This window comes from Rhincodon typus, chromosome 35 (genome assembly GCF_021869965.1).
Source record: "Rhincodon typus isolate 14 chromosome 35, sRhiTyp1.1, whole genome shotgun sequence".
Taxonomy (NCBI): domain Eukaryota; kingdom Metazoa; phylum Chordata; class Chondrichthyes; order Orectolobiformes; family Rhincodontidae; genus Rhincodon; species Rhincodon typus.
Genome location: NC_063366.1, coordinates 24718715 through 24732941, shown reverse-complemented (window position 1 = coordinate 24732941; position 14227 = coordinate 24718715). Strand labels below are relative to the sequence as shown.

Sequence of the window (14227 nt, the reverse complement as noted above, 5' to 3'; positions counted from 1 at the left end):
AAATTGTATCGCTCAGGCAGTACAGAGAGCTTTAAGGTAAGTAGTGGTGGCGAGGGATCATGTGAGTTAAGGTGTGACAAATTCAAATGAGGGATGCGAAAAGACAGCAAAGTAGCTATAAGGATAACAATTACAGTTTCCAAGTGTAAGTCTATTCCTGGAGATTTCATTAAATAAGATTTGCCATGTTCTAGTCATTACAGAACTGATACATTGGAACAGAGAAGATTCGAGCAGGGTGGTCTATTTGGCCATTCATGCCTGCTCTACCATTCAATACAATCATGGCTGATTGTCTGGCTCAGTGTCCTGTTCCTGCTATCTCACCATACCCTTTGATCCCTTTAACCCCAAGAACTATCGCTAATTCATTCTTGAAAACATTCATTGTTTAGGCATTTAAATAGTGGTGGAATGGACTCAGTTGCATGGAAAATTAGAAAATCAAAGGTAAAGGAGATGGTAGGATTACAGGTTAGTGATGGGACAAATAGTTACCAGAAAATAAAAGGAATGGACATATTTCACCAAGGAATGATAAAAGTTGAGAAATTCGATAATAATAATTCAAACTTAAAGGCTTTACATCTTAAGGTACAAAACATTCAGAATAAGGTAGATTTGTGCTGACAGCAAAAATCAAGGCAAATTAATATAATTTCATAGTCATTATGCAAACATGGTAATAGGAGATCAAAACTTGGAGCTTTAACCTTTTGGAGAAACAGCAGGGATGGAAATGGTGTTGGGATAGCACTCTTAATAAGGGATGAAATAAGGACAGTTGTGAGAGACAATCTAACTCAGATATGCACAGGTAAAAACAAGCAAGCAAAAGAAGACATTGGTGCGAACAGTGTATAGACCTCCAAACGGTAGCCACTGTGTAGGAAAAGGCATAAATCAACAAATAACAGGAACATGTAAAAAGAATAGAGCAATATATATGAGTGACTTTAATCTTCATGCTGGTTGAGTCAATCAAATTGGAAAGGGTAGCTACAACAACAAATTCAGAGTACGTTAGGGCTTGTTTCCCAAGAGCAATATGTCATGGAGCCAACCAGGGAAGAAGCCATCCTGAATGTGGTAATGGGTAATGAGGCAGATTTAATAAATGACCTGAGTAAAAGATCTCCTTGGGAACTGATCATAAAATGATAAAATTTAATATTCAGTTTAACAGTGAGAAACCTGGGTGGAAATGAATGTGTTTAACTTAAGTAAAGGGAAGTACAATGAAATGTACTAAAGTTGGCTAAAGTGAACTGAGTGGACAGATTAGCAGGAGTGATAGTAAGCAAGCAGTGGCAGGCATTTAAGGAGGTAATTCACGACTTTCAGCAGAAGTATATCTCAGAAAGGAGGAAAGGTTCTAACAGAGTGATAAACCAACCATGGGTAACTAAAAACGTTAAGGACAGTATTCAGGAACAAAAACAAAGTTGCTGGAAAAGCTCAGCAGGTCTGGCAGCATCTGTGAAGGAAAAAAGTGTTAACATTTTGGGTCTGGTGACCCTTCCTCAGAACAGACAGTATTAAGTTAACAGAAGTTAACAGAAAGTTAAGAGAAAGGACAGTATTAAGTTGAGAGTAAAAAGCACATAAGGCGGAAAAGTCAGGGATAGCCCCAAAGACTGGCATAAATTCAAAATCCAGCAAAGGAGAACTCAAAATAAACACAGAACAAATAAACTATGAGGCCAAACTAACAAGGAATGTAAAAAACTGACAATAGGAGCTTATTTAAATATAAGGAAGACAGAGGTCAAAGTGAATATAGGCTCTTTAGAAAATAAATCTTGATCCTTTCACAAGTGGAAGCAGCTTCACCCAACCTACTTTGTCCAGCCCATTCATGATTTTGAAACCTCATTCAGATCTCCTCTCAGCCTTCTCCCTCCAGGGAGAACAGTCCCAACTTCTTCAATCTGTCCTCACAGTCAAAGTTTCTCATCCCTGGAAACATTCTAGTAAATACCTTCTGCGCATTATCGAATGCACTCACACTTTTCCTATGACATCCACAACTGTACAGAATATTCCAGCTGCGGTCTATCAAGTGTCTTGTACATGTTTAATATCACCTCCTTGATCCTTGTACTCTGTGCCTCCATTAATAAAGTTTAAACAATCTATGCTTTATTTATTGCTCTCGCTACCTGTTTGCCACTTTTAATGAATTGTACACATACATAACTAGGTCCCTTTGCTCTTGCACCTGCTTTTAGTCATGTACCCTCTACTTTATACTGTATTTCAATGTTCTTTTGACCTCACACTTCTCTGCACTGAACCTCAACTGCCACCTAGCCACCCATTCCACCAACCTGTCAATGTCCTTTTGGAAAAAAACCTAAAGAACTGTGGATGCTGGAAATCAGAAACAAAAACAGAAATTGCTGGGAAAACTCAGCAAGTCTGGCAGCAGCTGTGGAGAGAAATCAGAGTTAACGTTTCAGGTTCAGTAACCTTTCTTCAGAACGTTCTGAATTTCCCACCTCACTTCCTTCAAACTTTTCTACAAAAGTTCCTCAGGGTAGTGTCCTTGGCCCAAGCATCTTCAGCTGCTTCATCAATGATGTTACTTCCGTCAGGAGGTCAGAAGTAGGGTCGTTCACTGATAATTGCACAATGTTTGGCACCATTTACAAAACAATGTAGTCCATGCCCAAATACAGCAAGACCTGGACCATATCTAGGTTTGGGCTGACAAGCAGCAAACAACATTCACACAATGCAACTGTCAGGCAATGATGATCTCCAAAATAATGCTGAAAAAATTTGGAACAGTTCTGAAGAAGAATCATATGAGGACTTGAAACTTTTAATGGTGGCTCAGTGGTTAGCACTGTTACCTCACAGCACCAAGGACCTGGGTTCAATTCCACCCTCAGGCAACTGTCTGTGTGGAGTTTGTACATTCGTCCTGTGTCTGCATGGGTTCCCTCCGGGCACTCTGGTTTCCTCCCACAGTCCAAAGATGTGCAGGCTACGTGGATTGGCCATGCTAAATTGCCCATAGTGTTCAGGGATGTTTGGATTAGACATGGGGAAATGCAGGGATAGGGGAATGAGGCAGGCTGGGATGCTCTTCAGAGGAGTAATGTGGACTAGTTGGGCCAAATGGCCTGTTTCCTCACCGTAGGGATTCTATGATTAACTCTGTTTCTCTCTCCACAGATGCTGCCAGACCAGCTGAGTTTCTCCAGTGTTCTCTGTAATTATTGCTACTCCTTACTTTCTGTCCATTAACCATTTCTCAAACCATAGCAGTATACTGTCCCAAATCTCATGCCCTCTCATTTTATTTACTCCTATGTAGGACCTGATCAAACATCTTTTAAAAATCCAAATACATTACATCCAATGGTTCTGCTTTTACTGTTCTACAAATAACATCTTCAAAATAGGTTTGTCAAATATGAATTCCCTTTCATAGATGCATTTTGACTCTTCCCAGTCAGATCATACCTTTCCAAGTGCCAGGTATCTCAGTCTTCATAATAAATTAGAACATGTTTCCTATTACTGACGTCAAGTACAGGTCTGTAATTCCCGCACTTTCCCCCCCACCCCCCAACTTCCTTCTTATATAGGAGGTTCCATTTGCTACTTTGCAATTTGCAGGAACCTTTCCAGACTCTATGGAATTTTGAGAAATAATCACCAATCCATCCATTATCTCTGTAGCCAGTTCCTTCAACACTCTGGGATGTAATTCATCTGGTGCAGGGAATTTATCATCCTGCAATCCAATTAATTTCTCAACTATATCTTCGTTGAAACTTTGAGTTTCTCATTTTCACAAGTCCCTTAGTTCCCTAGCACGTCTGGGAGATTTTATTGTCCTTCCTCTGTGAATACAGACATAAAGTAATTGTTTAGTTTCTCCACTGTTTTCTGCTGTAAATTCTCCTAACTCTGTCATCCATCGGTAGTTGGCCCAAAACTGTTTCTGCAGATACTTTCTTTCTCATATCTAAATAAGCTTTATGATTCACCTTTATGTTACAAGCTACTCTTTGCCCTTTCTATATCAGTTTCTTGGGTGGCTAGTCTACTGACATTACCAATACAGCACCAACACTAAAATGGCAGTGGGGGGAAAGAAGCTCAGGATCAAAACTGGGCCACAGTGAAAAATAATGTGCATGGGAAAAGTATTCTTAAAAAGGCAAAACTTAAGACTTCATGCCTTAATGTGCACAGCATTTGTAATAAAGTGGATGAATTAACTTTGCAAATACAGGAAATGATATCGTTGGAACTACAGAAACATGGTTACAGGAATGACCAGGACTAAATGATGGGACTAAACACCAGGGGTATTCAGAATTTAGGAAGGATAGACAAAAAGGTAGAATCGCATTGTTGGTTAAAGAGGAAATTAATGCAAACACGAGGAAGGATATCAGCACTAACAATGTCGAATCTGTATCGGTAGAGCTGAGAAACACAAGAGACAAAGATAAGATATGTGAGAGTTATATGTAAATCCCTAACTGTAGGGTAATGCTGGAATGGCATTAAACAAGAAATTAGCATTTAATTAAGGAACATCTGTAATCATGGGTGACTTTAATCTGCATGCAGATTGGGCAAACTAAATTAGTAACAATACATAAAGAAGGCATTCCTGGTGTGTATACGGGATAGTTTTCTGGACTATAGCCAGCAATCATTCGCTAACAAGTATGACTGTCCACCTAGGAAATTCCGCGTCACTGGTCATGGGTCTGTGGTTCCTTGTGTGGCCAATGGGCCTGATCCTAGGGCTGCATCTCCAAATATACATTTGGCAGGTGTTTCTAGGAGATGAGATTGGTCTTTGGCATTTCTTCCTTCAGCTCCTTTTCTGTATTTCCGCTTACCGACATGTGCTTTCCGAGGATTGTGTCCCTTCATACAGGAGTTTCCTCCATGTCAGTTTCTTCTGAATGAGGGTCTTCCACATGATGACATTTATGTTGCATTTCTTGAGGTAGCCTTTGAAATGCTTCCTTTGTCCTCCTCTTGTTCGTGTGCCTTTCTTGAACTGCGTGAAGAAGATTTACTTTAGTAGTCAAAACTCAGACTTCCTAAGTAAGTGGCCAGCCCAGTGGAGTTGGTTTTGGATGATCATGGCCTCAACTCTGGTGCTGTTAGCTGCCTCATGGACATTGATGTTAGTACGCCTGTCCTCAGTACACAGAATCGATCTCAAACAGTGTTGATGGTGCTTCTCAAAAGCTTTGAGTCTACACATAGTCCAAACTTCTGAGCCATATAGAAGAGTTAGAAGGGTGATTGCCTTATATACCTTTTGGTATCAGCACGGATGTCATAGTCATCGAAGACTCTAATCCTTAGATGCGCCAAGGTGATGCTCACAGATTGGATGTGGCGTTGGATCTCTGTATCAATATCAGCCTTAGATGTGAGTTAGCTTTCCAAGTAAGGGAAATATTCCATTTTGATAGGATTTTTAAATTGATCTGAATGGTGGGATGGACCAGAATTTGCCTTGGGAAGGGCTGATAGGAGACTTTTGAGTCTTCCAAAGGTTGACGCTGACACCAATTCGTTGGTATGATTCCACAAAGGCATTAAGAGAGGCTTGAAGATTCTCTTCCAAGACAGCAGAGATGAGATTGTTGTCTACATGCTGAAGTTCCACAAGCAAGTTTGGTGTCATATCCTTCTTAAATTTCAACCGACTGAGGTTGGCTATCCTGTAGACAATGTCCACATTATTGAGAAGCTTGTTCTTAATATGATGAGGAATGGTAATGATGAAGATGGAGAAAACGGTGGCAGTGATGACACCCTGCTGGACCTGTCTTGACCGCAAAGGATTCTGTCAAATTACCATTAGTGAGGACCGTTGCTGACATCTTGTCTGGGGGAAATAAAGGATGTTAATGAATTTCTCTGGACACTCAGCCTTTGACAGGGTCTTTCATAACACTTTCTGACTGACTGAGTCAAAAGCCTTAGTCAGATCGATGAAGGCCATGGAGAATGGTTGGTGTTGTTTCTAGCATTTCTCTTGGAGTTGCTGAGCAGTGAAAATACATTAATGAACTAACTACAGGACAGGTCATCCTAGGCTGGGTATAGTCTAATGAGAAAGGAATATTGGCAATCGAGCTGTGAGGTCTTTTGGGCATTAGCATCCATAATGTGATGGAATTTTTCATCAAGATGGAGAATTAAGTAGTTGATTCTAGGATTAGGGTCCTAAATCTAAATAGAGGAAATTATGATGGTATGAGGCATGAGTTGGTTATGACAGATTGGGATATGTTACTTAAAGCGATGATGGTGGAAAAGCAATGGCAAACATTCAAAGAACACATGGATGAACTGCAACAATTGTTCACCCCTGTCTAGGGTAAAAGTATAACTGGAAAGGTGACCAAACCATGACTTACAAGGGAAATTAGAGGTAGTGTTAGATCCAAGAAGAGGCATACATATTGGCCAACAAAGCAACAGGACTGAGGAGTGGGAGCTGTTTAGAATTCAGGAAGGAAGACCAAGAGATTGATTAAGAAGGGCAAAACAGAGTATGAGAGTATGCTTTGCAGGGTACATAAAAATAGACTGTAAAAGCTTCTACAGGTATTTGAAGACAAAAAGATTGCGAAGGCATATGTAAGTGCCTCACAGTCAGAAAACTGGGAATTATAGATCAGTCAGCCTGACATTGGTAGTTGGGAAAATAAGAACCAGGAGCAGGTGTAGGCCATCTGGCCCTTTGATCCCACTCCGCCATTCAATAAGATCATGGTTGATCTTTTTGTGGCCTCAGCTCCCCACCATAACCGCCCCTCACCATAACCCTTAATTCCTTTACTGTTCAAAAAATTATCTGGTTTAGCTTTAAAAACATTCAATGAGGAAACCTCAACTGCTTCACTAGGCAGAGAATTCCACGGATTCACAAACCTTGTGGGTGCAGAAGTTCCTCCTCAATTCGGTACTAAATTTGCTCCCCAAAATTTGGATGCTGTGCCCTCTTGTTCTAGTTTCACCTGCCAGTGAAAACATCCTCCCTGCTTCTATCTTATCAGAGCAGCACAGTGGCTCAGTGGTTAGCACTGCTTCCTCACGGCGCCAGGAATCCAGGTTCAATTCCACCCTCGGGCGACTGCCTGTGTGGAGTTTGCACATTCTCCCCATGTCTGCGTGGGTTTCCGCTGGGTGCTCCAGTTTCCGCCCACAGTTCAAAGATGTGCAGGCTAGGTGGATTGGCCATGATAAATTGCTTGTAGTGTTCAGGGATGTGTAGATTAGGTGGGTTATAGGGGGATGGGTCTGGGTGAGGTGTTGGTGTGGACTTGTTGGGCCGAAGGGCCTGTTTCTGCACTGTAGGGATTCTGTGATCTATTCTCTCCATAATTTTATCTGTTTCTATAAGGTCCCACCCTCATTCTTCTAAATTTCAATGAATATAATCCCAGTCTACTCAGTCTGTCCTCATAAGGCAACCCTCTCAACTCCGGAATCAACCCAGTGAATCTCCTCTGCACCCCCTCCAGTACCAGTACATCCTTTTTCAAGTAAAAAGACCAAAACTGTATGCAGTACTCCAAGTATGGCCTCACCAGCACCCTATACAGCTGTAACATGACCTCCCTGCTTTCAAACTCAATCCCTGTAGCAATGAAGGACAAAATTCCATTTGCCTTCTTAACTACCTGTTGCACCTGCAAAACAACCTTCTGCAATTCAAGCACAAGGAGACCCAGGTCCCTCTGCACAGCAGCATACCGTAATTCTTTACTGTTCAAATAATACTCCTTTTCACTGTTATTCCTACCAAAATGGATGACTTCAGACTTATCAATATTGTACTCCATCTGCCAGAACTTTGCCCACTTCTTCTCCACCACTCATATTAGTGTCATTCTGCAAACTTTGACACATTACATGTGGTCCCCAACTCCAAATCACCTGTGTAAATTCTAAACAATTGTGGTCCCAACACTGATCCCTGAGGCATACCACTAGTCACTGATCGCCAACTAGAAAAGCATGATTTGTCCCCACTCTTTGCTTCCTGTTAGTTAACCAATCCTCTATCCGTGCCACTACATTGCCTATAAAGCCGTGCACCTCTATCTTATGCAGCAGCCTTTTGTGCGGCACCTTGTCGAATGCCTTTTGGAAAACTAGATACAGGACATCTACTGGATCCCCATTGACAACCGTCCTTGTAATGACTTCATAGAATTCCAGTAAACTAGTTAAACATGACCTTGCCTTCATAAACCCATGCTACATCTGCCCAATGGGACAACTTCTATCTAGATATCTTGCTATTTTTTACCTTGGTGATAGATTCAAGAATTTTCACTCCCCCCACCTCCAACCCACAGAAGTTAAGCTCGCTAACCAGCCTATAATTCACCATCTTTTGTCTACCTCCGTTTTTAAACGGTAGTGTCACATTTGCTATTTTCCAATCTGCTGGAACTGCCCCAGAGTCCAGTAAATTTTAGAAAATTACCACAATCGCATTTGCTATTTCTCCCACAATCTCTTTCAGTACCCTGGGATGCATTCGATCAGGGCCAGGAGACCTGTTTACCTTTAGCTCCATTACCTTGCCAACACTACCTCTTTCGTAATAATGATCATTTCTAAGTCCTCAGCTACCTTATTCTCCTTGTCAATAACTGGAATGTTATTCATGTCCTCTACTATGAAGACCAACACAAAATGCCTGTTCAATGCATTGGCTATCTCCTCATTTTCCATTATTAATTCCCTCTTCTCAATCTCTAAAGGACCAATGTTTATCTTAGCCACACATTTTCATTTTATATATTTGTTGAAACTTTTGCTATCTGGCTTTATATTCTGACCTAGTTTACTCTCATAATCTATCTTACTTTTCTTTATAGCTTTTTTGTGGCTTTCTGTTGACTTTTAAAGTTTTCCCATTCTTCTGGTTTCCCACTGGTCTTTGCCACTTTGTATGCCTTATCTTTCAATTCACAGCCTCCCTTATTTCCTTAGTTATCCATGGCTGACTATCTGTTTTCCTACAGTCCTTCCTTCTTACTGGTATATACTTTTGCTGAGCACTGTGAAAAATTGCTTTGAAAGTCTTCCACTGTCCCTTAATTGCCCCACCAAATAACCTTTGATCTCGGTCTACCTTAGCCAACTCCTCCCTCATCCCATCGTAGTCTCCTTTGTTTAAGCACAAGACCCTGGTATTGGATTTTATCATCTCACTTTCCATCTGTATTCTAAATTTAACCATACTGTGATTGCTCCTTCCAAGAAGATCCCTAACTATGAGATCATTCCTGTCTCATTACACTGGACCAGATCTAGGATAGCTTGCTTCCTCATCAGTTCCATTACATACTGTTCAAGGAAACTATCTCAGATACATTCAATGAACTTCCCCTCAAGGCTGCCTTGACTGACCTGGTTCGACCAATCGACATGTAGATTAAAATCCCCCACGATAATTGCCGTACCATTTTTACAGGCATTGGTTATTTCTTTGTTTATTGCCCACCCCAATGTGATGTTATTATTTGGTAGCCTATAGACTACACCTATCAGTGACTTTTTCTTCTTAGAATTTCTAATTTCCACCCAAATGGATTCAACCTTATTCTCCATAGAACCTAAATCAACTCTCACTACCACCCTGATGTCATCCCTAAATATCAGAACTAAACCAACCCCCTTACCTTCCTGTCTGTCCTTCCAAATAGCCTGTTATCCCTGGATAATTAATTCCCATTTGTGACCATCCTGCAACCATGTCTCTGTAATGGCTGCTAAATCATAGTCATTTGCGATGATTATTGCCGTTAACTCATCAGTCTTGTTTCTTGCTACGAGCATTCAGGTAACTTTCTGAAGAAGGGTCCAGACCCGAAACATCAGCTTTCCTGCTCCTCTGATGCTGCTTGGCCTGCTGTGTTCATCCAGCTCTACACCTTGTTATCTCAGATTCTCCAGCATCGGCAGTTCCTACTATCTCTGAGCATTCAGGTAAAGTGCCTTTATGCTAGTTTTTACACCTTGTTTTTGAATTCTAGCATCTTCATTAATAATATCTCCTGAGTTTTCCTTCCTTTTAACTTCTTTCATAGTCTTCAATGTAGTTAAACCCTCCTGCACGTTAACCTGCTGCTTTCTTTTCTTTTTACCATTATACCTCCTGTCATTTTACCCTTCCCTTCCCTTCTCGTGAAAAAGGTACATAAGATGGTCACTAGGACTTTAAATTAGTGAACCGGAAGTCCTAGTGACCACCCTATTTGCTTTTATCGCTAGAACACTGGCTGTAGATCAGTTCAGGTGGAGACCTTCCCAACAGTACAGATCCCTCCTGTTCCAAAACTGATGCCAATGCCCCATGAAATGGGACCTCTCCTTCCCAAATCACTCCTTTAGCAATGTGTTTACTTCCCTAATTTTCTTATCTCTAAACCAATTTGTATGTGTTTTGGGTAGTAATCCAGAGATTATAACCCTTGAGGACCTGTTCCTTAATTTCGTCCCTCGTGCTTGATAATCCCCATACAGGTCCTCTTTCCTAGCCTTGCCAATGTTGTTTATCCCAACATGGACCACAACAACTGGGCCCTTGCCCTCCCACTCCAATGTCTTTCAAGGCATCCCTCACCCTAGCAACGGGCAGGCAAAACACTATACCGGACTCTTGATCCTGCTTACAAAGGACGCTATCAATTCCCCTAATTTTAGAATCCCCAGCAATTACCACTTGCCTTTTTGCTCGCCCGTCTTAAGTAGCCTCCTCTACTGAAAATCTGAGAATCTATCATAAAAGATTTAATAGCTGAGCATTTAGGAAACAGTGACAAGATTAGACAGAGTCAGCATGGATTTACAAAGTTAAATTGCTTGACAAATCTATTGGAATTATTCGAGGATGTTAGTGGAGCTGATAACGAGGTGCTAGCAGATTTGGTTCATTTGGACTTTCAGAAGGCTTTCGCCAAAGTCCAACATAAGAGATTAGCATGTAAAATTAAAGCAGATTGGATTGGGGTTAGTGTATTGAAATGGACAGAAAACTGATTAGTAAACAGGACACAAAGGATAGGAATAAACCAGTCATTTTCCAAATGGCAGATAGCAACTAATGGGATTACTGCAGGGATCAGTGCTATGACACCAGCTATTCACTATATTTTAATGATTTAGATGAGGGCATGAAATGCGATACTTTCAAATTTGGATATGATACAAAGTTGAAGAGGAAGGTGAGCTGTGAGAATTCAGAGCTGTTTCAGTGTGATTTGGACAAGCTGAGTGAGAAGCTAGATGCATGGCACATGCAGTATAATGTGGAGAAATGTGAGGTCATCAACTTTGGTAGCAAAAACACAAAGGCAAATTATTGTCTGAGTGGCTACATATTGAGAGAAGAATGTGCAAAGAGATCTAAGGTGTCCTCGTACACCAGTCACTGAAAGTAAGCAAGAAGGTGCCGCAGGCGGTCAAGAAGGTAGATAGTATGTTGGCCTGCATAGCAAGAGAATTTAAATTCTGCAGGTCTGGATATTAGTTTTCGGAATCCAGATGACAAATTTCAGGAGAACAGTTTTCACAGCCCCTTGTTTTGGGAAACCATGTGTTTTTTTTTTGTTTCAGGACTTCAGGTCTGGGACTTTTGCACATTCAGTTTTGGGTTTTGTGGAGCAGGATTGGCCATCCTAGTTTTGGGGTCCAGGTCAGGTTTCACAAGCTCTGGAGCTGGTTCATGATTTAAATTATGCAGATCCATATTTTCGTCATGTTCTTCAGAACCAAGTCAACCCCCACCCCCACCTCCTACCTACCCGCCTCATCCCCGCCTCCTTGACCTGTCCGTCTCTCTCCACCTATCTGCTCCTTTATCCATCTTCCATCCGCCTCCCGCTCTCTCTCTCCATTTATTTCAGAATCCCCTTCCCCTCCCCCATTTCTGAAGAAGGGTCCAGACCCAAAACGTCAGCTTTCCTGCTCCTCTGATGCTGCTTGGCCTGCTGTGTTCATCCAGCTCTACACCTTGTTATCCTAGGTTTTGAGAAGTTTTGTTAGGACTATACAAGATACTAGTCCGGACCACAGTTGGATTACTGTGAGCAGTGTTGAGCCCCTTATCGATGAAAGATATACTGGCATTGGAGGCAGTCCAGTTAAGGTTCACTTGGCCGGAGGTACGGAGGGACTGTCTTATGAGGAGAGGTTAAGTAGATTGGGCCAGTACTCGTTGGAGCCAGAAGAATAAGAGGTAACCTTACTCAAACATATAGAATTCTTATAGAACTTGACAGGGCAGATGTGGACAGGTCATTTCCCCTGTGGGAGAATCTAGGACCAGAGGGGCATAATCTCAGAATAAGGAGTTACTTTATTCTGAGGCAGAGATGAATTTCTTCTCTCTGAGGGGAGTGAATCTGTGGAATTATTTACTGCAGTGTGTTGTTGAGGCTGGGTCATTTAGTATATTCAAGGTTGAGACAGGGATGTTTAATCAGGAAGGGAATCAAAGGTTATGGGGAAAAGGCAGGAAAGTAGAGTTGAGGGCGATCAGAGCAGCTGTGATCTCATTGAATGCTGGAGCAGCCTCAATGGGCTGAATGGCATACATTTGCAGCTACGTTTTTTGATGCAATGATTTTGGAGGCTCAGGTGTGTTTCAGCCCACCCTCGGTTAGGAGGATCAGGTCCCAGGTGATGCTGCCCCGGTGATCTGTTCCATTGGGATCCTGGTCCGCGTGATCCCGCCCCCGGGTGATCCGCCCCCGGGTGATCCCGCCCCCCGGTTTATCCCGCCCCCAGGTGATCCGCCCCCAGGTGATCCCGCCCCCGGGTGATCCGGTCCCGGGTGATCCCGCCCCCGGGTGATCCCGCCCCCAGGTGAGCCCGCCCCCGGGTGATCCGGTCCCGGGTGATCCCGCCCCCCGGGTGAGCCCGCCCCCAGGTGATCCCGCCCCCGGGTGATCCGGTCCCGGGTGATCCCGCCCCCGGGTGATCCGGTCCCGGGGATCCCCCTCTCTCTTACCGCCGGCCCTGGGCCCAGCTTTTCCGTCTCTTCACCGAGCGACAGCGACCGTTGTCCCCGGGGATTCCCCACCTCAACCGCACGGAGCGGGAGGGGGCGGAGCTTGGATGACGGGGCGTAGCCTCGAAGGGAGTTTCTCAGGGACGGAGCGGACGCTCCTGCGGCGACTGATAAGGGGCTTGAGGTATGGGGCGGGGCCCGATGGGTTGGGGCGGGGCCTAAGGAATGGGGCGTGGCCTGCGGGACGGACCGGCCATTGGGGTGGGGCTCGGCCAGACGCTGGGGACACGGCCTGAATGAAGGGGTGGGGCCTGGGTAGTTCCGTAGGACGGCGCGAGCTCTTTGGTGGGAGCTGATGGAAGGGGCGGGACCTAATTGTGATGGTGTAGCGAGCGAATGGCTGATCGTCCAGCTGGGTCCCCTGTTCCTGCTCACCCTGTCAACATCAGTAAACTTAGAAATGTCACGCTTAAATTCTTCATCTAAATCACTAACATATATTGTGAAGTAAAACTGAAACCATTGCAGATGCTGGAAATCAGAAACAAAAACACAAATTACTGGAAAAGCTCAGCAGGTCTGGCAGCATCTGTGGAGGGAAAGCATGGTCAATGTTTTGGGTCCAGTGACCTTTCCTCAGAACTGATGGTAGCTAGGAATGTGGAGGAGCAAATTACTGCAGATGCTGGAATCTGAACAGAAAACAACAAATGCTGGAGATCACAGCTGGTCAGGCAGTATCCATGGAGAGAAAGCAAGCTGACGTTTCTAGTCTAGATGACTCTTTATTAGAGCTGATGCGGAGTATGGAAGGGGCATCATTTATGCAATTGTTGGGGGGGTGTATTTCTGGGGGCAAAAGAATGTTGATAATTCAGATTAATTGATCACTTCAGATTAAGTCCATAGAACTGCATATCTTGCTTGAATTCCATAGTCACCGGTCAATGCAAACATCTTCCTCAGACCTCTAGAGGCGTTTAGCTTATTTCTTAAAGACTAGGGTTCTTTTCTCAGAACCTTTAAAACTGGATAACTGGAGAATAACTCAGGAGAGTAAAATCAAAAACTCAGCCCAAGTCTGCAGGCTCCCAAAGCAAAACCGCCTCATGCCCAAAACACATTCAGAGCCAGAGATAGTAGGAATTGCAGATGCTGGAGAATCTGAGATAACAAGGTGTGGAGCTGGATGAA

At 43.2% G+C, this 14227-nt stretch overlaps 1 long non-coding RNA gene across 2 annotated transcripts in view; it reads right to left on the bottom strand.

Moving 5' to 3' along the window:
- LOC125487045 overlaps positions 1–13228 on the bottom strand; it is a 38430-nt gene extending 25202 nt beyond the window's left edge. The window contains exon 1 of one of the 2 annotated variants that reach the window (XR_007265621.1): positions 13034–13228. This is a non-coding gene — a long non-coding RNA (uncharacterized LOC125487045). The remainder of the gene's footprint in view (positions 1–13033) is intronic. The other variant, XR_007265620.1, reaches the window with a different exon arrangement.
- Positions 13229–14227: the final 999 nt, after the last annotated feature.